At 44.2% G+C, this 22,903-nt stretch overlaps 1 protein-coding gene and 1 long non-coding RNA gene across 11 annotated transcripts in view; one reads left to right on the forward strand and one right to left on the reverse strand.

Annotated features, from left to right (window-relative positions):
* The window catches only part of PDS5B (PDS5 cohesin associated factor B), a 2,333,811-nt gene extending 2,316,174 nt beyond the window's left edge, over positions 1-17,637 (reverse strand). For 4 of the 10 annotated variants that reach the window (XM_069639007.1, XM_069639003.1, XM_069639002.1 and 1 more), the window contains exon 1: positions 17,516-17,637. The gene's annotated coding sequence lies outside the window, so the exon portion shown is untranslated. Of the gene's footprint in view, positions 1-16,694; positions 16,762-17,515 lie in introns of those variants that run through there. The other 6 variants (XM_069639005.1, XM_069639001.1, XM_069639004.1 and 3 more) reach the window with 3 other exon arrangements.
* The window catches only part of LOC138527730 (uncharacterized), a 55,934-nt gene continuing 50,650 nt past the window's right edge, over positions 17,620-22,903 (forward strand). Inside the window, exon 1 of the long non-coding RNA XR_011284025.1 lies at positions 17,620-17,764. This is a non-coding gene — a long non-coding RNA (uncharacterized lncRNA). The remainder of the gene's footprint in view (positions 17,765-22,903) is intronic.

Below are 22,903 nucleotides of genomic sequence, written 5' to 3' on the forward strand. Positions count from 1 at the left end.
GAACTTTTATGAGAAAGGGGGGATAAAACTGCCTAATTCCCCCCTATTATGTAGCGAGCCAACTGCAGTATATCGCCAAATGGCTCTCAGATGAAGTGACCCCCCCGAATACAGGTTGTTTGGACACGGTTGTTCCCCATTTTACTTGAGAGATGATCTGGCTGCCCAAGACAGAAATGGAAAAGCGCCCTAAGATGATGATGCTTGGGTGGAAGATGTGGCGCCGGCCATGCCAGATGATGGAGAACCCATTCCCATGTCCCCGCAGGTGCCACTAGTGGCACTAGCGGGGGGAGAAGACCAGCTAAGGATGACAATCAGGGACCACTGGGAACCGGTTGGGCTAGTAACAATGGGGGATATATGGCGAGAGGGGACCATCATAGATTTTGAAGGGCTGGGGGAGGAAACGGGGTTGCATACGGGCCAGTACATCACTTATCCCAGAATGGTGCAGAGAATTAGGAGAACATGGCCCCAAAAAGTATTGGAAGAGGAACCAGACGATGCCATATATACAATTTATGATATAACGGAAGGGGGGCACGAGATCTCTAGGCTATGTGAGATGATGATGTCTAAGGTGGGGAAGGAATTAACACAACTGAGATTAGACTGGGAAGCGGAAGTGGGAGCCCAGATGGAGGACGGGATGTGGGAACGTGCCCAGGGGTACCATAAAAAGGTGTCAAGAAATGCGAGATTGAAACAGATACAATTGTATATTACGCATAGGGCATACATGACACCCCAGAGGATATCTATGTTTGAGAATGCAGGACGACAAGCATGTCCTAAATGCGATGAGGAAAAGGCTGGCATGGTACACATGCTTTGGTCATTGAGCGTTTCTGGGGTGAAGTAGCACAGAAACTAGAGGAGATGGGGGGGTCAAGATTGTGGTGGGTACAGTGTGGGCCTGTTTGTTGGGGGGATTCCCCAGATCGCAGAAGCTCAAGCATGTGAGTAAATTGAAAGATCTAGCATATGCGCTCGCGAAAAGGATAATTGCCATGGGATGGAAGACATCCCACAGACCGCGGGTGGAGGTGTGGTGGAAAGAGCTACAGAAATGGGCAGACGCAGAAACCATGGTATGGCAGGAAGCGAGCAATGTAGGAGGAGAGGAGGAGGTGGAGACCCTGATGGCCTGGAAACTATTGATAGCTGAGTTGTTTGGGCCAATACAAGGCCCGCCAGAACCTATGGAAGGGGGAGCCCTACCACAAGATGCAGGAACGGAATGAGGACAGTAATAGGCTCGGTATGGGGGGGGGGGATAAGGGGAGCAGTGACCGGAATTAAGCGATGTATAACTGAGCTGTTGATATGCATACTGCAAGTTTGGTTTGTGTTGATTGATTGTTGAAAAAACCAATAAGAATTGTTTAAAAAAAAATTAAAATAAAAAAAAAATAACAAAAACAAAATAAAAATAAACACTACGAGGGAAGCAGTAACTTGTAATGAACACTAAGTAATATGTTCGAAGAAATATTGAAAAGGGATGTTTCCATGGTTTTTTTGTGTCCGTTAGTCAACAAGAGGGTTAGTTTTTTTAAATGTTGCTGGAACTGGGATTGAGGAACATTCAAATAATGCAATTGCTGTCCAACTGGCTCACACAGTCTTAGGCCGGCCCCACACACTGCTGGCCAGGGCTTCAGACTAAATGTATAAAAATAAGCTGCAGAGAGCCTCAACATTTAGAGGTAGGAGAAGGCCCCTTATGCAGCCATGCTGTCTAGTAACCCACCATTTGCACCACTGTTACCTTGAAACATCAGATTCTTTTCTGCCCAGAATTAAGAACTGAGAAAACACTCTTTTTGCATGAGCGTATGAAGAGATCTTTTGGGACTGATGTGGATGCCTGGTGGGAGTGTCTATGGAGGAACTAATAGTTGTTTAATGATGGTAAAACTCAAGAGCTTATATTTAAGTAAAAATTCAGAGAACCTATCAAATCATAACAAGAAAGGGAAAAAAACTCTTTGGTCTATCGTTCTATCAGGTCGATTTAAACCTTTCAGATATGAGGGTGTCCATTTCGCAGCTTCCGGGTATGTCAAATGGAAATGTTGATAGTATCACAATTAGTAATCAATATTTGCCTTTTATTACTGCATTTGATTCTGTTTGGCATCCGATTTGTGTATGCTCTGGTTTTTCGTTTTCTTACCGATCCTGGTGGGAGTTTTTCTAGGATGGTATTAAGGATTGGAACAGGGAAAGTTTGTAATATACTAAATGCTAATAAATTGTTTATTTTTTTTAAACATCAAAAAGTCCTAAGGTCCAGCAAAAGAGCTAGGAGTCGACAAGGTGGGAGGAATTTAGCACTAAAATTAAATTTCTCCCCAACACTAAAAGAGATAAGAGGGGTCCAGCGACATATGGGCACTCAGTCGAAGGTCTCTGGCTAGTACCCCTCTCCTGAACAAAGAGACTCTGTTGAACATTTTGAGTAGCAAAACTGCAAGTACCAAGAGCCCATAGGGAAGGCCGGTATAAGGTTCATACAAGGGTCAAGCCAAATCCCTTGTACAATCAAAAGTCCTTGACACATTGCAGAAGATTTGATATTGTGAAACATGTGTAGCTACACCAAACTCTAGGGACCATGGTCGTCCCTCCCGCCAACCCTTACCTAAATTCGCCGTCCTTCCGGCTCGAACACTTTGCCATGAAACCCACTCCTAACCACCTTTGCAGTGTGCCCACTAGAAATTTCAGGCTTGGAGCTAGACTCCTCCACACCTACCACCATCCTACCAGCTCCAACTTGCCAGCCAAATCATCCCGCATTTTACTCTCAGCCTCTGCCAAACCCTTCACACCCATACCCATCCTGAACATCACGCCTGACTCTAATATCCAATCGCTCAGCCCTAACACCTGTCTTAAGGCGGCCTTGATCAACACCAGATCACTCAATGCCCACGCACTTGACATGGCTGACCTATCACAACTCATTACCTAGATTTTATAGCCATTACTGAAACTTGGCTCCATGCTGCCTCCGGACCTCTGCTATCCTTAGCTATTCCTGAAGACTACACTATTATGATGTGATCGTAACACTGACCAAACTAAAGGAGGCGGTGTTGCCATTATTCACAAAACCTCCATTAATCTTCGCTTCACCGCACCCTGCCAAATCACATCAGCAGAATTACTCCCAGCCAAACTAACTATCACCCCTAACTGGACTATTACACTCCATATTATATACAGGCCTCCTGGCCCATTAACTACGTTTGCTGAAGACCTCTCCCACATCCTTGCTGACAACACCAAGACCAAATCCCAAATTATTGTACTAGGCGATTTCAATCTACGCTACCATGTCCCTAATGACGCAACTGCCCAGGACGTCAACAACCAACTTCTTAACCTAGTCTTCTCACAACAGGTCACTAGGCATACTCATTCTAAGGGTAGAACTCTTGATTGGATAGCCGACTTGACATCAATCTATCCAACCATGCGCTTGGACCGACCACCATCTAATCACCTTCAGCATCCCTACTAAAATCACCCACTAGAATCCCAATATAGCGCCCGCCACCATTACTAGAAACAAGCGCAATATAACCTGCGCTAAACTACTCCCGCTCATCCTTCCCACCCTCAATGAGCTTGCATCCTCTTGCACGGACCACACAGTCTTGGTAGACACATACAATCACACTATGCGGAAAGCGCTTGATCTCATCGTGCCATCCAAACTTAGAAAACCTAAACCCCGGGCCCACCTCAATTCTTGGTTCACACCTCAATTGAGAACCCTACGAAAAGAAAAAAGGACACTCGAGGCACGTTGGAAAAGCAATCCAACGGAAGCTAAAAAAGCTAGCATAGCCTTAGCTACTTTAAAATTACAAAGAAGCCATACTCCTGGCCCAAAAAGAGAGACTTACAATAAACGCATTGAACTTGCCCAATCTAATACTAAGGAGTTATTCAGGATTTTAAAGGAATTGCAATCCCCTGCCACCCGCCCCCCGCCCCCGACTCCTGCTCCAAAGACAGCACCTGGTGTGCCAATATCCAACAGGCCCTCCTTGGAAAAATTGTCACCCTCCAAACCAAAATGAATGGCAAAAAGAACAGCCTGCAACACTTAACCACCCAGGTTAATACCAATTCCAACACTGAATCCCCCAAACCTTTCATCTTCTCACCCCTCTCCATCACCGAAGTTGAACATATCAATAACCTCAAACCCTTTAACTGTCAGGAGGACTCGTGCCCTGCTGCCATTATCAAGGAAGATGCACACAATCTAGCTCCTTTTGTCACCATACTCAAACTCCTCTTTTAGCACTGGGATTGTACCGGACAACCTCAAGGATGCTTGGGTTATACCCCTCTTGAAAAAACCCACCTTGGATGCAAACATACCCACTAACTACCGACCGATCACCACAGTCTCTTTCCTCTTAAAAATTCTTGATCGTGCTGCATACCTACAAATCCAAGATTACCTGGAGAAACCAATAATCTCCTGGGTCTAAGGCAATCCGGTTTCCGCCCACTGCACTGAAACGGCCCTCCTAGACCTAAAAACACAGATTGAAGACCTAAAAGACAAGGGCAAACTGGCCCTCCTACTTCTCTTAGATCTGTCTGCGGCTTTCGGTCTAGTAAATCATCAAATCCTTTGCCGCCACCTTAAAACTGGTGCCCACTTCTCGGACAAAGCTACATCCTGGATCACCTCCTTCCTGGAAAACAGATCTATGAGGGTGTTCTCCCTCACTGCCACTGCTGAACCTTCTCCAGTTACTTGCGGAGTCCCACAAGGATCATGGGTATCCCGACACTCTACAATGTGTTTACAAAACCCCTCTGATATCTTGGACCGTCTGAGTGTTAGGTATACCAACTACGCTGATGACACCCAGATACTTATCCCCATCACTGACAACCACAAAACCGACCCTCTAGCTATTAACGCCATTTATCACGTCATCCAGGCCTGGATGGCTCAGCACGATTTATGCCTCTATGATGAAAAGACAGAGCTCATTATCCTCGGCTCCCACCAAGGACTTAGCAAACTTGACTCATCATTAAAATCCTTCACGATTGATGGCAACTCCATCAAAGTGATGAAGGACACAAAAACACTTGGTATCTACATCGAATCCACCCTATCACTTTCCAGGCAAATCAATGCAGTATCATCTGCAGCAGCATACACATGCAAGCTTATCACTGCATGCCGCCCCTTCCTCTCACCAGCCAACGGCACCACACTTGCCAGGACCTTGGTCCTTTCCAAAATGGATTATTGCAATGCCCTATACTTAGGCACCAACCAATGCAATATCAAGAAACTTCAAAACAACGCCATTAGAGCGGCACTTAACATCCCCGACACTAGACTAAGTCTTCATTGGCTCTCAGTCTCCCAAAGAGTCTCCCTCAAAGCACTCGCGCTCACTCACAAAAGCCTGGCCAACCAAACCCCTAGTTACTTAGCCAGCAGATTTGCATTACACACCACTACGAGGCCACTCAGAAGTGCCCAAACCAACTGTCCCTCTATCCCGTACTTTAACCTGCAGAGATCTGGCGGACGTAGCTTCCCTGTCCTCACAGCAAAACTCTGGAACTCGCTACCCAATCCGCTCAGAGCTGAATCCTCCTTCCCGGCTTTCAAGCGCAAAGCCTCAGCTTGGCTCTCTGCCCAAGACTTGCAGTGACTCCCAACCATGTCCCTGCATCACAAAGCAACGTCACTATTACTATCTGCGCCTGTACATTGTACACTGTATATTTCCTGTATAATTTTTGTATATTTTATCTGAATGCATGATCATAATTTTTGTATATTTCTTGTATATTCCATCTCAAGGCATTATTTGTACTATGCCTCTAACTAAGTGAAGCGCCCGGTTGCCCTCGGGCCTGGTGCGCTATATAAATAAAATATATACAAATTGTTGGTCTGAGCCCGACTGAGGGAGGCCATCGACAGAGAAGGATCAGAGCCCGGCTGTGGGGATCCAAGGGTGAAGGGTAATCACCCAACATTAAGGTTAACATTAGGAACTTTTGCTTTGTTGTTTTGGTATCAGGCCCTCTAAAGCAAGAGACTTTGCACGAGAAGAGACTTGGGCACAGTAGGCCCCAATAATGAGATAAGGAACTGTAAGCTTGTGCCGGAGAAGCGCAGGAGTGTCCCCTGCTAAAAAGCATGGGAAAGGGAGACCACGCCCTTAACATCCTTTGTGAACACTTTTTCTTTTCTTATGAACATTATCCCACACTATTTTGTAGCATAGTGGCAAGGATTGACAATAGGCGTTTTAGTACAGGGCCTTTTATTTGACTAGACTCCACTTGGACGGTATCATCATCTGATGGTCGTAGCTTGCTTCCATCTTAGCTTTACATTAGGTGTTTATCTCACCAATTATACTGTTTAATAAACACCCTTGAACTGTGATTATTTGTATCCATCGTACTTTGATGCCATGCCTTTCTTACATTTTATAATAGCTCAGATAGTGCTTTAATATCTAAATCTTTTATAGACATATCTAAAGTCCACCCCTGAAATGGCATGCCGATTCTGACATTCTTGCCTGTACATATTGTACTTCTCCTAATGACATAATGAATCATGTCATAGAATACTCTGCTACAGAGCACAAGGTCTCTCCCGAGCAGAGCACAAGGTCTCTCAGGCAGCTTTTTTTAATCAGCTTGGGTGCCTATCTTGGCACAGAGGCACTTTGCCAAAAAAAAGTTTGGTATTCTCTGTGATCTTAATATTTGGTGCAACAGCTCTGACAATCCTTACTGTACACACCTAATGACATACTATATTCATATGATTTTGAGGTATTATCTACAGATGCTACACATTCGAGGAAATGGTTTAGTTTTGGTTTTCTTTAGAGGGGTACACCTTTCTTATTCCGAAACTGTTCCGGTCTCATGGTCTGGCCATTTTTTCCTGTTATTTTCTCCATGGCATTAGTTACTTCACTCACTGGTAGGGATCTGCCCATTATACCACAACCACCCAGTCATAAGAAACAGCTGGACCTTATTACTATTGACCATTTATTGACTGACCTTAATTACATACAATCTGATCTAAATTGTACACAACTCCATCAGGCTCTTATTGCCCATTTAGAAAATAATTGCGACGAAATGTCCACTATTCAATAAACTAAAACGAAAAAGAAAAGAAATGGGAATTTATTTTCTAAAAAACACATAACTCATGCCATAATGAATCATTAAAAATATCTAACACCAATTATTACAGGGAAGAAAAGCTGTGTCTTAAAACTAGAGGCCCCAAAGACCGTCTAGTATCCGGGAGGATAGCACAGCGGCAGCGTGCGCGTCTTGGAAGCAAGACGACACAAAGCAACAACTGGTTCGATCCCCGGGTCCGCGCTTAGAAACCTCCGAGTGTTTAAGCGCGTTATAAATACGTAACTAAGACAAAAAGAAAAAACCTAATCTTAATCTGTGTTTCCTCTGTAACAGCGCCTCGATGCCTCATGGGCTGCAAGTGCGCTTAACAAATGCAAATAAATAAATAAATAAATAAATAAATAAATGTGCTCTGAAAGGTTGTAAGTAAGACATTCTTGTTGCCAAGTCGCCCTACATACAGAAGCAAATCCCTCAGTGGAAAATAAGTCAAAGACCCCTTTTCTACCACTAGGAATCTTGCTTCTCCATCCTGTGCTACCCAGAGTCTTTCTTCATTGGTTCAATTAGCTAATTAATTTAATGTGTCAATCAGATCTGTACAAATATTGATTCCCACAGACCACAGTGCCAGGATGGTACCACCAATGCAGAAATCCCATTGAACGTAAAAACTCTGCCCCCACATTTTCCTTCTCTGCAGCCAGTCTGCAGACAATTTAATCAATTATGGAAAAGCTTAAGTCTATAAATTTCACTTTTGACATTATTTCTGCATATCTGGTCAAACTGCATGTACTAGCACTAAGTGGGATTATCCATTCACTATTTAGCGCCTCATTAAGTCAAGGAAGTATCCCACCTGAAATTTAAAAGTTAATGTTACTCCATGTTTAAAAAATAAATAAATAAATAAAAAATAAAAAACTCTTTGGACCACAAGATCCCATGGAACCATTGTCCAATTGCTGGCCTTCTTTGGTCTGCAAAAATCTTGGAGAAGACGGTGACAATGTAGCTTCAGAGTTTTGTAGAAGAGCATGGCATCCTGGATGTATAATCAGTCAGGATACAGACCAGGACATGGGACGGAGTCAGCGCTTCACAGTATGGGATGACATTTTGAGGGCTGTCGATGAGGGATATCAGCATGCTCGTTTTGCTGGACCACAATCGGCAGCTTTTGATAATGTGGACTTAAATATCCTTTCCACACTCTCCACAGTTGCCCGTGTCTGTGAGGAGGCTCTGGGATGGTTCACATCCTACTTGACGACCGATCGAAACCAGCAGGTCAAGGGGCCCATTTTTTGTCCCCTTTGCTTTTTAATGTGTACATCGGCCCACTTCTGAATCTCTTCTCACAATTTAATTTACAATATCATTCTTATGTGCATGTGTGGCTAAAAAAGCACTGTGGACGCAACTGCCTGCGTCTTACGATGTGCTGAGGCAATCAAGCCGGGATGTTGGAAAATAAGTTGCAGTCAAACCACATTTAAAATGGAGATCATTGTATTTGGCTCTAAAATTAGACTAGGAAACCTTATGCCACTTCCCAGTCACTCTCTTTTCAATGTCCAGAGCCTCGGCTGTTATCTAGGAGGCAAATGTGAAATGCAATGGACCGATTAACCAGACTATTAAAACAGTTCTACCAATTTAAATTGCTGAAGCCTTTAATGCCTCATGCCAGTGGTTGGAGCCCTTATAATTTCGAGGCTTGCTTATTTTAACTCCCTTCTTCTAGACATTCCCAAATACCAGGTTCAGCGATTGCAGGTTGCCCAAAACTCTGCAGTGAGACTTTTTTTCCCCCACTGCTCAAGAAACCATCTGTCTCCCACTATCGTAGGAGTATTCGCTGGCTCCCAGTGCAGCAGTGATTCTTGTTCAAAACTAGGTCTGGTTTTTAAATGTACTTCTGGCCTGTGGCCAGCCTGTCATGTCAACATTGTCTCTTATAAGCCAGGCCGATCCCTGAGATCAGAGGGACGCCTTTTAACGGTTCCATTCTCAAAATAAGTCACGTATGAGAACAGATGCTTCTCATGTATGTCTCCACAGCTCTGGAATAACCTCCCATTTCACTTAAGGTGAATGGAATCTTTGGAGCAGTTTAGGAAAAAGCTCAAAACTCATCTCTTTCAGTAATGTTTGCTATCAATACTGATACACTCCCTCAAATACCAGCTGCGCACAGATGCATTTTTTTGCTTGCATCCTTGCATTTGCGCACTATAAATGTGAATTTATTCATGTAAAACGTTGCCCCAATATTGCGATACAATACTCAAGTGCCACTTTCAGTGGTTACAGGAGAGCGCTTTCGCAAATGGCCAGGAGAGGGAACGTTCGATAGTGGAACAATAGAAAGCAGGTTTTCGCAGTTACTAGCAAAATAAAAAAGAGATCCAAATGAAAGAAAAGGCAAAATATTCTAGGACTCTGGAAGCTCTATGAAGAGAAAAAGGAGAGGTCCGAAAAGGGGTACGGGGACAGTGACATGGTGTTTCGCCTACTGCACCGCCCCCTCCCTACGGATTCTATCCAACACTGCACGCTGCCAGGGGGTTCACTAACCCACAGCGCCTGCCCCCAAGAATAGGGGGAACTAGAACGGGGAAAGGAAAACACGGGGGCGGTGGGGTGGGCCACTAGTGTAGAGGAGCTACCGTATACATCCGCAGGAGACCCCCTTCCCCTTCCTCCTATATGTCAGATCATGAGACCATGCCATGTTTGACACCAGTCGTTGTGCCAATACCGCAGCGTGTGTTCTAAAGAAGATACCCGTTGAGACAACCCTACCGAATGAATCCCTGAAGTGATGACAACCTAAGGGAGGAAGGAACTCCATGAAGGAATGAGAAAGAGCAAAGAAAAGAAGCTGGTGATTTTACAAAAATTATGAACGACGTCCCGAGATACTGGCTGAAGAGGATGTATAGATCCTAAAGAAACTAATGAAGTAAACAATCAAGTGCAACTTTAAATACGAAAAGGATTACACGTGCACGAGTGCTGCAGAAAATCAACCGTTCAATAAATGTACAGATGCTGAAACGCAAGGTAGACAAAGTCATTATAGAAGCTGGCTATATGTAGTGAATAGAACGCAGGCGAAGCCGCCATTGTAGAGACTGGACATCAGTATTATGACCTTAGTAAGCCACGACCCATGAAGCGGGAAGAGAAAACTGTGTCGCAGCAAGAATAAGTAGAATCGTGGAGCTGCACGGCGAGGTTGTCTGGTCTTGAGTCAAGACTGAAACAGCCGAGGTCAGCTATCCTGAAAATGAGCAAACGTGCAGAGGATGAATCATCCCTTACGGTGCAAAGAAAGAACACCAAGAGTGCCAAGTTGAATTCATTTAGTTCATTTAAAAACTTGAAAAATTGACCAAATCGTGGTCTCACGTGAGCCAAGGATGAAAACAGAGTTCGGACTTGGAGTCCCAGGCACGATAGGGAGTGCCCTCACTCCCTTGCATTCTCAAAGACAAGGATACTTTTGCAATGCCAAGTACAAAGACAATCTTCATGGCAGGAGGCATGGGTGATGAGAGATGCTGGGCTAATTGGGTGGGGAGGTACTGTCATGCCCCATTTCCTTGCACCTGGTTCTGGGCTTACGTGCTGCTAAGTGAACCGAATGTTCCAGACGTGACACAAGCATGCCAACCAATTATAGTAGTCCATATAACGAAGAATCTTACAGTTTCTCATTGGTCTTCAAACTATATCTAATGTTTCTGAAGATTACATCTTTTAGAGAGAGGTATATGTTGTCCACCTGATAGTGGACAGTCAATCACAATCCTAGCTCCTATAGAAAGTATACTTAAATGTTCCCCTTGGCAAATCCCGACCGTTGACAGGTTTTTCATTATTGCCACGTAGTAGGACGTCACCTCTGACTTATTTTCGTGTATAAGAGTCATATTTTGTGAAAAGATCACTGAGAGAAAATCTGTTGATGTTGGTTGTAAACTCCCTGTTTTAGATAATTGTTAATAAAACAGTACTTTGCCATCTTCCTGAGTTGGTTCGGTTATTAGGACTCAAAATTATTCTGCATGATCCCATCCATTACATATATACGTTCCTAAAGGGCCCCAAGCTCACGAGAGAGCAAAAAGAGAAGAGCACCAGGAAGTATTTGGATGACATAAAAGAGGGCATGCGGCAACAGTTGCGCACCATGTTTCTTGAAGCAGAGAGGGTAATGGAAATGGGGGTGTCTCCTGTGGAAGCCATCCCATCCTTTTTTTCAAGGGGATACCAAATATATCCGCTCATATAGGGTTGTAATATCTGGTATCCCTTGATTTTGAGGGGTAAAATGTATATATGCGCAGGGACTTCCTATACAGGAATCATGTGGATGGTACACATACAATTGTACAAAGATGTTTTAGATATGAGGTTCTCGAATCATGGGAATGGCAATATATAATTTTCCAAACAGGCATCAGACATGAGGTTCCTGAAGATTACCCATGTCTCCATCTAGCTAATGTCTAAGATATGCACGACCGGGCAATCAGGCGCATAGATATTCACAAATGCCCAATGTACAACACAGCAGGTTTCACTCATCAATCTATTCATTTATCGATGTACACCAACATGCTCATTGTACGCATGTGTATATGTAAATTATAAGAGGGGTGTTTTTGTGACAACACCAATCAGTCGTCCGCAACAAATGTGAGACTCATTTATTTTTCTCACAATAGCATTATTAACTTATTGCAAGGGAGATGACAACAATTAATATTAAGAGGTTAAACAAATGGGACCACATGTGAATTCAAGGGGGCCAATGTGCCTGCTATATGGTCTAATGGGGTTTAATGCACCCAATATGGCGGGTGCCGTGAACCAGCATCCGCATAAGGGCGTAACGGCCCAGATGCCTTTCCTATATATTTCCTCGTATGCCCGCGTGGCGTTTAGTATCTGAATCCAGACCGTCGATACCTTTTAGACTTTGGTTACAGTCCCTTAGACGCAACCTTTATTGCGGCGGGAAATTGGGAATTACCAATGCTGCGTACAAGTTGACCAATTAAGCTGATCTGAGATCTGTTTGTGTTTCACTTTCCCTTTCCGGATAATCATGGTCATTAGCCATTGGAAAATACGACTTGATTACATTGGATTTATTTGGATTGTGATGAAAACTTTTTGCGATATTGAACAGTTATTGACAACCACTGCGAAGTATTAGAGGTATGTCCAGGAGATTGTTCATTTTATTATGACACTCACGGGTTGCTAATTAAAGAGTTAGTATGACACTGCACATCTTTCCTCATGTTTTACTCTAGTTTCCGCTTATCCTACTCGACACCAGCTGGTAACTTTACCAGACTGGACTCATTTGTCAGTTGGAATCCTAGATAACCGCCAGAATTGTAATCTTGAATTTTGGATCAAACATTGGAGATTCACTAACATATTTTCTTACAATGTCTTTTTCACCCCTTACCCTTCTCTTGTCTTTAATTTCTATTGTACAAATGGATGGGTATGTATTACGATTGGAATATTCTTTATTGCTGTGATGACGTTCAAATTGGTTTATGCTTCATTTATAATGTGTTGTTTTGTACAATATTTCAAATGTTATTTTTGTAATATATCCAGCTACGGGTTTGTGCACATTATTCTGCATTTTTCCATATTACACATGTACTATGTGACTTGTGCCGCCTGGCTGGGCGCTTGGATGTTAACATTATCATTTGGCATAAAACTTCCATTTTGCACCAAAATATCAGATTATTTTAATTTGTCTACAGCCTCTGAAGAAGAACAAGGACATGCTCGAAACACGTGTTAGGCTGTATTGATCAATTATTTTCTAATAAAACTAATTTGCGCAATTCAAGCACAAGCATACACTTCACACTTGGCGCTGTGTGACTGTTCTTGTATCAAATTCAATGTAACATTTAATGTAACATTTAACAAAGCACTGCTTGAACTATCCCTTGTATTGGAGATGGGACTACATCATAAGCCTACACAGTGATTCCTTTTGGAAGCCATCCCATCCTTTTTTTTCAAGGGGATACAAAATATAACAGCTGATATTGCATTGTAATATTTGGCATCCCTTTCATTTTGAGACCTATTGTGTCATATAATACCACTTAATTTGATACTGAATTAGAAAGGGGAGTAGAGTATGTGTTTGTATTGTCCTTCTTGGAGTCTGTCCATCCATTTTGGTTGGGATACCAAATACAATAGCTGATATAGTGTTGGAATATTTGGTATCCCCTTAATTTTGAGGGTTAACATTTAATAAAACACTGCTTGAACTATTCCTCGAATTGTGGAGAGAAGTACATAATTTCTGTGCACTGTGACTCCGGGCCAGCCCAAGGGGTGCTCGGGCCCCAAAAACAATTTATGTGGCAGGGATCACCCTGATGGCCATGGTCCCGCGATAAGACTGCAGCTGCCGTGGGCTACTGGACAAGCAGCTGCTCTGCGATCACACAAGAGGCCCAGTGGCATGGAGGCACCCAGGTTACACATGCTTGTCTGGGGGTACTCAGACTAGCAGGGCCGCAAGCCTGTGATCCCACGGGGTAGGGCGGCAGGCCCAACAAAATGAGGCAGAGTGCCATTACATTTAGTCTACCGACGTTGTATTGCATGTGCGTGCAGGAGCTCCTTTTCCCAGTCAGTCACGAGGTTGCAATACATGTTCTTAAAAGGAAAACACCACAAATACTTCCACTGGGCTGTACTTTTCACCACTGAGCAGCAGAGCATTCACACTATGTAGCTCTCAGAGAGACAACACTCGAACTTAACAGAACTCACACTGAGCAGCATCTAGAGGCAGCATTCACACCGAGTAGCACTCACAAGCAGCACTACAATGGGAATCACTCACATTATCAACACTGACAGACAATACAACCACTGGGCTGCACTCTCACCATTTAGCAGCAGAAAACTCCCACTGAGTAGCACCCAGAGACAGCACTCACACTAAACCGCACATCGAATTAGCAACAATAAAACAATCTCACTTGGCGAAATCACTCCCACTGAAGAGCGCTACAAAGGGAAGCTTGCACAGCAACACAAAGCAGCAACTGCACTGACACTGGCCGGCATACACAAAGGGCAAAAGTCAGACAACTTTAAGAGCAGCACTCAGTAAATACTCACACAGAGACAGCCCAAAAGGGGGGGGGGGGGCAGGGAAGTACTAAGACAAAGAGCAGCACAAATCAGTCCCCCTCAGACAGCACTCCTAAGGAACATCACTCGGAAAAAGCATCACTCACCCAAGCACCATGCACGCAATGAGAAGCACTCAGCCCCTGGATCCTCCTCTCAGGCATAACAGGAGCTTCTGCAGCACAATGCTTACTGGAAAGAGACGCCTCCCCCTACCCCCCCCCCTTATTACCAAAACAAAGTGCTTTATTGTCTATATGTATGTTTTGAAAACAAAGCTTTATTGTACACATGCAGGTTTTGGAAAGTGGTTGGCGTTTTCCAGTGAAGAAAAAAAAGCCAAGTACAAGACTTATGAAGCATTTCACCAACTAATGTTTATTAAAATATGGACCTGCCACAGCATTCCACACTGCAGTGTGTTTTATTAGACTTGCTTCTGGTTTTCGTGAAGCCTTATAAACACACTGCAGTGTGAAATGCTTCATATGGCTCCATTTCATTAATATAAAAGCGTGTATATACATGCATTCTGAGGATCGTTTGAAAAGAAATCGGTGCACAAAGTAATTTTTACAATGTGAGCCTGCCAATGCTTGCATATACAAGCTTTTATATTAACGCAACGGAGCCCGTTTTAAATAGGGGTTTACCAGAGCAGGTCTTGCACAAACTGGCGAGGGGCATTGCCCCTTAGCCCCGCCCCATGCCCCTTACCCCTGGACCCCTCCAAAGAGGCGACAGTTCCCCCAATATATTTCCCCCCATTTCCAGCACTGATAGTAGTACAGATGGGTATTTCAAAATAAAAGAAATAAAACAGGAAGTTATTAGTAGTAGACTGCTGCACAACCAGCAGTGAGAGTGTAATTGGGTTGACTAATGTTCTGTGCAAAACAAGGAGGTGACTATTACATATTTTCTTGCACTGTGCGTAGGTTTTGGTAGTATAGTTGTAAAACCCAGAAGTGATGTTTAGTTTCACGCTACTTTGCTGGTAGTTGTAATCTTCCACTCAGGATGGGGAAAATAAAGACTTAATCATACCATTTTTACTCAAAATGTTACTATGAGATATATTATATATATATATATATATATATATATATATATATATATATATATATAAAAATTATAGTCAGCCTGGTTTATTGTGTGATTTATCTGAGTTTTATGTCAACCCTGTAAAATAAAATATTTGTATGCGTTTTACACTTTTTACAAGCCTGTGAAGTGCCTGCCATGATTACTGCAGCGCTAGGCCACACCATCTATCTAGGGTGGCCAACTGTCCCGTATTTTGCGGGATTGTCCGGTAATTGGGGACTCCGTCCCGCAGTTTGCAGAGTGGCTGTGCGGGACACAGGTTGTCCCGGCTTGCTTTGTTCCCTGGAATGTGACTCTCGGGCAACAGCAAGTCGGGACAACCTGCGTCCAGTACAGCCACTCTGCAAATTGAAGTGGCTGTCTACACACCATGGCGCTGCCACCTGCTGCTTTCTTTCACTGGGCAGCTTCTTCTCCTTTCGAGCCTGCAGGTTGAGCTGCTAACACTCCAACACCAGTCTTCATTCCAATGCTAATGCTTTGATCCTGGGGTCGTGATGGTCATGTTTACAGTTAAAAAAAACTCTAACCATCACCTCCCAAGGACAAACCATTTGTACTGCAATTAAGCAGGTGTTAAGAGCCATTAACACATTTTAAAATTACAAATGGGGTGGGCCAAACGTGAATGACGTTGTGATGTCATCACCACCTTGTGGGCAAGTGTCCCGCAAAAGGATATCTAAAAGTTGGCTACCCTACCTCTATTAGTTCAATTTCCCTAGAGAGGTACTATTCCGCAGTATTTTTTTCAAAGCGTATTTTGTGTACCCATTTCCATCACTGTTGGCAGCTGTAATTTTGCAAGCTACAAATGACCATATAACCCATTAAGTTTAATTCAACTCAATGTATTTCAGCTGACCGCTCATCAGGCGTTTAGAGACTTCTCAAAACTACATTAACAAATTGAACGGTATACCGGTGTTATGTAATATTTGGTACCCCATATCATGGCTCGGAACTCTACTACTTTGGTCTGTAATCTACGAAGACAGGGGATACCAGATCGGTATGGGATATCAAATCTAACAGAACACCGGGATGGGGAGAATACCAGCCAAGAAAACACACAAAGATGCGCTGTTGCTACAACCAAAATCAAAATAGGAAAAACAAACGCACCGGCACCTAAATATACCTGGCGCTTCGAAATACTTCCGAGATACACAATAACAAATAAATACCTGCCCGTACACGGCAAGAAGTGGTCCTTCCTCCGTGATTCTCTTCCTAAGCACGTACAGACGTCCGACGTGAAAACGTCACGACGACTTAACAGAATACGTCATGACGCCATAAAGACATTTTAGAAAGTATCGGCAAACTTTTAAACAAACACAATGCTATCTGTTCGCATAGGGACTTTCAATGTGTGATTGATAATGAAAGCAATATAAGCGCTCACTTTAGCCTTCTCTGCCAACACATTACAAAGGGGCAAATGAACAACCAACCCCCATCCCCGGTTAATGCCAAATCGCCCCCCCCCCCCCCCAACGAGAAAAAAATAAGTGAACTGTTATGCTGGAAGTTCCTACCAAATACGTCTGTGCATAAAACATATCCCCATCTGCTGCACATACATATTCCCCACCTGGTGCACATAACACATCCTCCAAACCAACCCCCCCCCCCCCCTCCGCCTCCAGCGGGGAGGATAACTATTTGCTGTACATTTCACTTATACAGTGCAAGTCCAATTGGGAAGGGACGAAAGCGCTGTGCCCAAACCCACTCCATAAAACATCTCCCTCGGGCAAATCGCCCATCTGCATGAACAAACCCCCAAAATGCACAGAAATATTGCCTCATCCCTGTGATGCACCTTACATATCCACAAAATACACAAATAACGAAAAACAAAACAACTGAATCCGCCTGTACTTTATGTAAATCTCACCCTGATGCACATCACAAACCCCCAAAATACACAGAAATATCCCGTTCGCAATATTGCCGCTCTGCATTAAAGTAACAATCAACATAAGATAACTTTAAGACTTACCACAAACCAAATAACAATCAACCATACGAAATGTGCTTTGTAATAGAGGAATCTCTCCCGCTCCTGCAACCCCTTGCCTTCCCGCTCCGTCCCGTTCGTGCAAAAAAGATGACGAATTCTACGTTGAAACCCAAGTGATGCAGAGCAGCCCACGTGATGAGGCGGAGCGTTGCTATGGTCCGTTTCTCGGATGGGAACTAGGCACTTTCCTTTACGAAACGCTCATGTCCTAATTCCAGGCAGCATCAGGTGAGTGCATGCGATCCAGCTCCTGTAGTGGATTTTATATGCATTTCTTTTAACATCCATTAACTAAGACGTTCTCGCCCCTTTGTTACAGTGTTAGAGGAGCCCTTTTGCAACCTCTGGAAATGCACGTTGAAGCTGTCATTCGTTATAGTGTACTTATCACATGTTGAAATTAAACATTGTAAGTACGTGACTTTCTAAACATCTGGTTTTGAAATTACACAGGGCAGCCTGTTGTTGTTGGTATCTTAGACACAGTACCTGCTGCGAAGCTCTTTTACGGTACGGTTCAGGCTCTGGAATTCTCGCAGATGCAGTAATTGCTGTGCAGTGTTATGATGTATTGCTTTTGCCTGTATGTTAATTGCATTGATTGCCCAACTGACGTTGACCTCATGATGTGTGTGATTCTGGAACCCTGGGATTCCAGACTCATACACGTTGAGGGCCTGACCGAAGAAGACTGCACCCACCTGGGGACTTCCTCTATCCACAATAAACCAACAACTAACCGTACATCTTTGTGTGTGGCAAAACGTCATTTTATAACATGCATCTACTACACAGACCCTGCTCTGGTGTGACTACATATGTAAAATAATCAGACCCGTTTCTTAACCTGGTGTAACGTCAAAAATCTGACAGTGCATGTAACGTCAGATTTTGCTACCCGTCAGAAAATGCTACCGACAGCATTTTTTGACAGTGTGCTTTTCGTAGCCAGTCCTATGTTGTACGGCGCAGTGCAGCATTAACCCTATGTTAGCCATTTTTACCCAAGCTTTGTGTTAACCCTATATTATCAATTTTAACCCTATGTTGTACAGGGCAGTGCAATATGATGGCACGTAAAGTCATTTTCTGCTGCCCCGCAAAGCCGCCTATGAGGAATTTTACCAATTTAACCCTATGGTACCTTGGCACAGTTCTTCCCGGGCAATTGGAGCTGGGCCTCAGCAGTTTTTCTTTTAACTCTATGTTGTGTCATTTATGTAGCGATAGCAAAATCTGACGGCAGCCCAAGCAAAATCTTACGGCACGTAAAGTCATTTTTTGCTGCCCTGCAAAGCCGCCTGTAAGGAATTTTACCAATTTAACCCTATGGTAGCCTAGCAACGTCCTTCCCGGGCAATTGGAGCTGTGCCTCAGCAAGTTTAACCATATGTTGCGTCCTTTATGTAGCGATAGCAAAATCTGACAGCAGCGTAAGCAAAATCTGACGGCACGTAAAGTCATTTTTTGCTGGCCTGCAAAGCCACCTGTAAGGAATTTTACCAATGTAACCCTATGGTAGCCTTGCGCCATCCTTCCCTGGCAATTGGAGCTGTGCCTCAGCAAGTTTAACCCTATGTTGGATCCTTTAAGTAGAGATAGCAAAATCTGACGGCAGCCTAAGTAAAATCTGACGGCACGTAAAGTCATTTTTTGCTGCCCTGCAAAGCTGCCTGTGAGGAATTTTACCAATTTAACCCTATGGTAACTTGGCGCCGTCATTCCCAGGCAATTGGAGCTATGCCTCAGCAATTTTAACCCTATGTTGCGTCATTTATGTAGTGGTATTAAAATCTGATGGCAGCCTAAGCAACATCTGACGGCAGCGTAAACAAAATCTGACGGCACGTAAAGTCATTTTTTGCAGCCCTGCAAAGCCGCCTGTGAGGAATTTTACCAATTTATCCCTATGGTAGTTTGGCGCCGTCCATCCCGGGCAATTGGAGCTGTGCCTCAGCAATTTTAACCATATGTTGCTTCATTTATGTAGCGATAGCAAAATCTGACGGCAGCCTAAGAAAAATCTGATGGCAACGTAAGCAAAATCTGACGGCACGTAAAGTCCTTTTTTTGCTGCCCTGCAAAGCCGCCTGTGAGGAATTTGACCAATTAAACCCTATGGTAGCTTGGCACCGTCCTTCTCTCCCCACATATCGACCATGTGATGTGCACCTGGTAATTAGACATGAGCTCAGTGGATACCCTCAAGGTCAAGATAGCTCTCTGAAATTCAAGGTTGTTTGTTTGATTCCAGACACTCCCGCGCCCCCTCCATACCTCCTCGTCATTAGCCTAAATTTGTAACTCCCACCCCATGCACCTCGCAGTACAAATCACAGAACCTCCAGCTTGGGCTCCCCCTGGGCATCTTCCCCCTTCCAGAGCCCCCTCCCCCAATAAACACGCTAATCAATCGAATGCTGAGGGATTTAGGTGTCTTTGGCCTTGAAAGTGCACAAAGGAGAGGTGTAACTCCAAAACAAATGTTTCCAATGGAAAGTGTCCACAGTTCCAGGGGATGGGTCCCTTCCCGGGTTTCTCTTCACTGATACAGCAGATGAACAAAACAGTCAAAATTCTTTGTAGCCCAAGAGGATAACTCCTTCCTCTTGGCGGTGCACTTCACTCCTAGGGAAATGTCTTGTTTCCCCCATGTCTGTTCAACCAATTCAAAATCCTAAGGGCATGAGTAATCCTTGGTATTCTTTGCTCAGCAAAACAACTTGGATGCAGGTCCCAAACTCACAGGACACCCAGTATACTTTCCTGTCAGGTTCCTTCCCATATTCAATGCATCTTGACTCACAAGCTTGTCTTTGCCTGGTGTACTTTCCTGCTAGGCATTTCTCGTGTGGTTACTCACTTACAAACTTGATTTTGCCTGGTATAATCTCCTGCCAGGTCTTTCTCGTATAGTTTACTTTATAAACTTACAAACTTGACTTTGCCTGGAATACTCTCCTGCCAGGTCTTTCTCGTACAGTTTACTTTATAAACTTGAAAACTTGACTTTGCCTGGTATAGTCTCCTGTTAGGTCTTTCTGGTACAGTATACTTTATAAACTTGCAAACTTGACTTTGCTTGGTATACTCTCCGACCAGGGCTTTCTCATACAGTTCACTTTACACACTTGCATTCTTGATTTCAGTTGTTATTCTTTTTGACATAGCAGGTTTTAAATCCCTTTAATTCACTTCACTGGCTTTTATCTGTTCTTGATAGCATTGCTGAAGCGACCCAGTGTCCCAGGTTCCCTTCTCATGACTCACTGGCTTTTTGTGGTGTTATCCAGTCCTCTTGCACTAAACATGAAGCGGCGCTCTGGTGTTCCATCTCCACTTCATGGGTTCACCTAATGGCTTCCACATTCTTTTCAGATTCCGCTCTGCTGCTGAACCCTTCTCCATGTTTGGGCTGCACTGGTACTGCTTCTCGGTTCCTGTGGCCACCAGAAAGACTTCTCTTCTCTTCCTGCAATGGTCCTAGCATGGCAAACTCGCTTCAGCAGTCCTTCCTCTCCCACAGTCTCTCCGTTCCACCAGGATCCACGGTTTTCTCAGCGGCTCAGCAGTCCCTCGCTCAGCACTTAGAGGAGGAAGCTTCTCCAGCCAGCGTCTCCCTCTTCCATGCGAGCTGGTTGGGGTTTTTAAATGTCCCGGCGCCTATGATACTCTCGCAACCACTAAAGCACATCCTGGGCTTCTCGGCTTCAACGATCCACATTGCTCCATTCAGCCTCCTCGTCTCAGCTGGAGTTACTTTGCTTGTTATCTGACATTGACGAGTATAGTCAGTAGAGTTGTCAAGATGACGAGGGGAGCGTCAGTATGTACAAAGAAAAAATGGTTCAGAGAAGTAGTTCCTACAATGAAGGACACCTCGAGCCGTCGGACTGTTCTTTAACGCTTAAAAGGCGGTTCTTGCCTGGGCCTCCCTTTCAGGGCCCGACAGAGGAGATGAATAGTGGCTTTGAAGGGTTGTCTTGCCCGACCTATATAATGGGATGCTAATGAACCTGCTAATGTACCTCAACACCTACCCTTTTGTTAAGGGTCCAATAAGTAATGACCTTGAGCTTTGATTTGTTATACGTTAAGGAATGTAGCAAGCAAACTGTGTTGTGATATTGTTAGGAAATATTTCCATTTATGTGTGTTTCCCTCCAGTTGTGTACCCCCCAACTTCTATGTTAAACGCCATAGTTTGACTTTACCATAGGAGCACAGCCTTCTGCCGCACTCCTCTGGGATTTTCACTCACTTTCTTATGGGTATACTGACATGCCCTTACAGACAGTCAGTACTGGGAGACTTTGTTTCCCTTAGTCCCTTAGTCCTTATCCATGTTGTTCTGAAACATGTATCAAGTACTCAAAGTACCTTGCACTTGGGACTTATAGTCATTTCCAAAGACCCTAGATACTCTCGAAGGATTTTTCTGGAGAAGTGCAGATGTGTCTCGGGACAGGGTTGGTGGCAGCTTATCTTTTCATGTAATTTTAACCCTTTCCTGCCAGGTAAACCGCATTAACCACATTTGGCACAAATAGGTGGCCTTGCTCCAAAATGGCCATGCCACGAGGTTCTTTAACCTGTCCTTTTGCCATCTTGCCCCTTCACCTTTGCCAGGTCAAGTCGACCCAGGTCAGTCCTTATTTGGGCATGCATTCTCCCACGAAACGCCAAGCTTTCGCAGGCTTCTGCATGCCTTGTGTGGGTGCCAGAGAGTCTGGTGTGCTGTGAATGCCTGGAACCACCGTGGTCCATGATTGGTCCACGTATGGTATGCCTGTCTGAGAGCAGATCTCCCATTGGCTCCTCTTCGTTTTAGCGCAAAGGAGATTTTGGATAAGGGGGGCTCCAAACACCCATACCATGTCGATCTCTGGAGTTCTCACTGAACAAAGGATAGGATCCTAGTATCCTGAAACTAAGAAGCCGAGTCGAGGAACTGCTGGTGACCCGCTGGAAGGTTTGGCACCCTGAGTCCACTGTTGCCCTGCTGGACCCCTCTGCATCTGATCGAACTTGAAGGTCTGCGAAGAAGTTTCGACGAATTGGAACAGTGGGACCAACTATTCTCGGCACCTTCATCAAACCCTGAAAGTAAACCTTCTCAGAAGTGTGCCTGGGCCAACCTGTGGGCTGACCAGTTTACGCAGGACCTTTGCCCTAATACCGCCGCCGTTTTGAGGAGACACTCGAAACCTGGTATGTCACTAGCCCTGCGTTCACAGCACTCTCACACTGAATTTCATACACTTGGCGTTCCCAGGTCTGAAGTAAAGAGAGGGAGCCTGATCCATAGTGAATGCGGTTACCGTGTCACCCAGCCATGGTGACAAACTTTGCAGGTGCGCTGCTTTT

Source organism: Ambystoma mexicanum, chromosome 7q, assembly GCF_040938575.1.
Source record: "Ambystoma mexicanum isolate Mex_15411 chromosome 7q, UKY_AmexF1_1, whole genome shotgun sequence".
Taxonomy (NCBI): Eukaryota; Metazoa; Chordata; class Amphibia; order Caudata; family Ambystomatidae; genus Ambystoma; species Ambystoma mexicanum.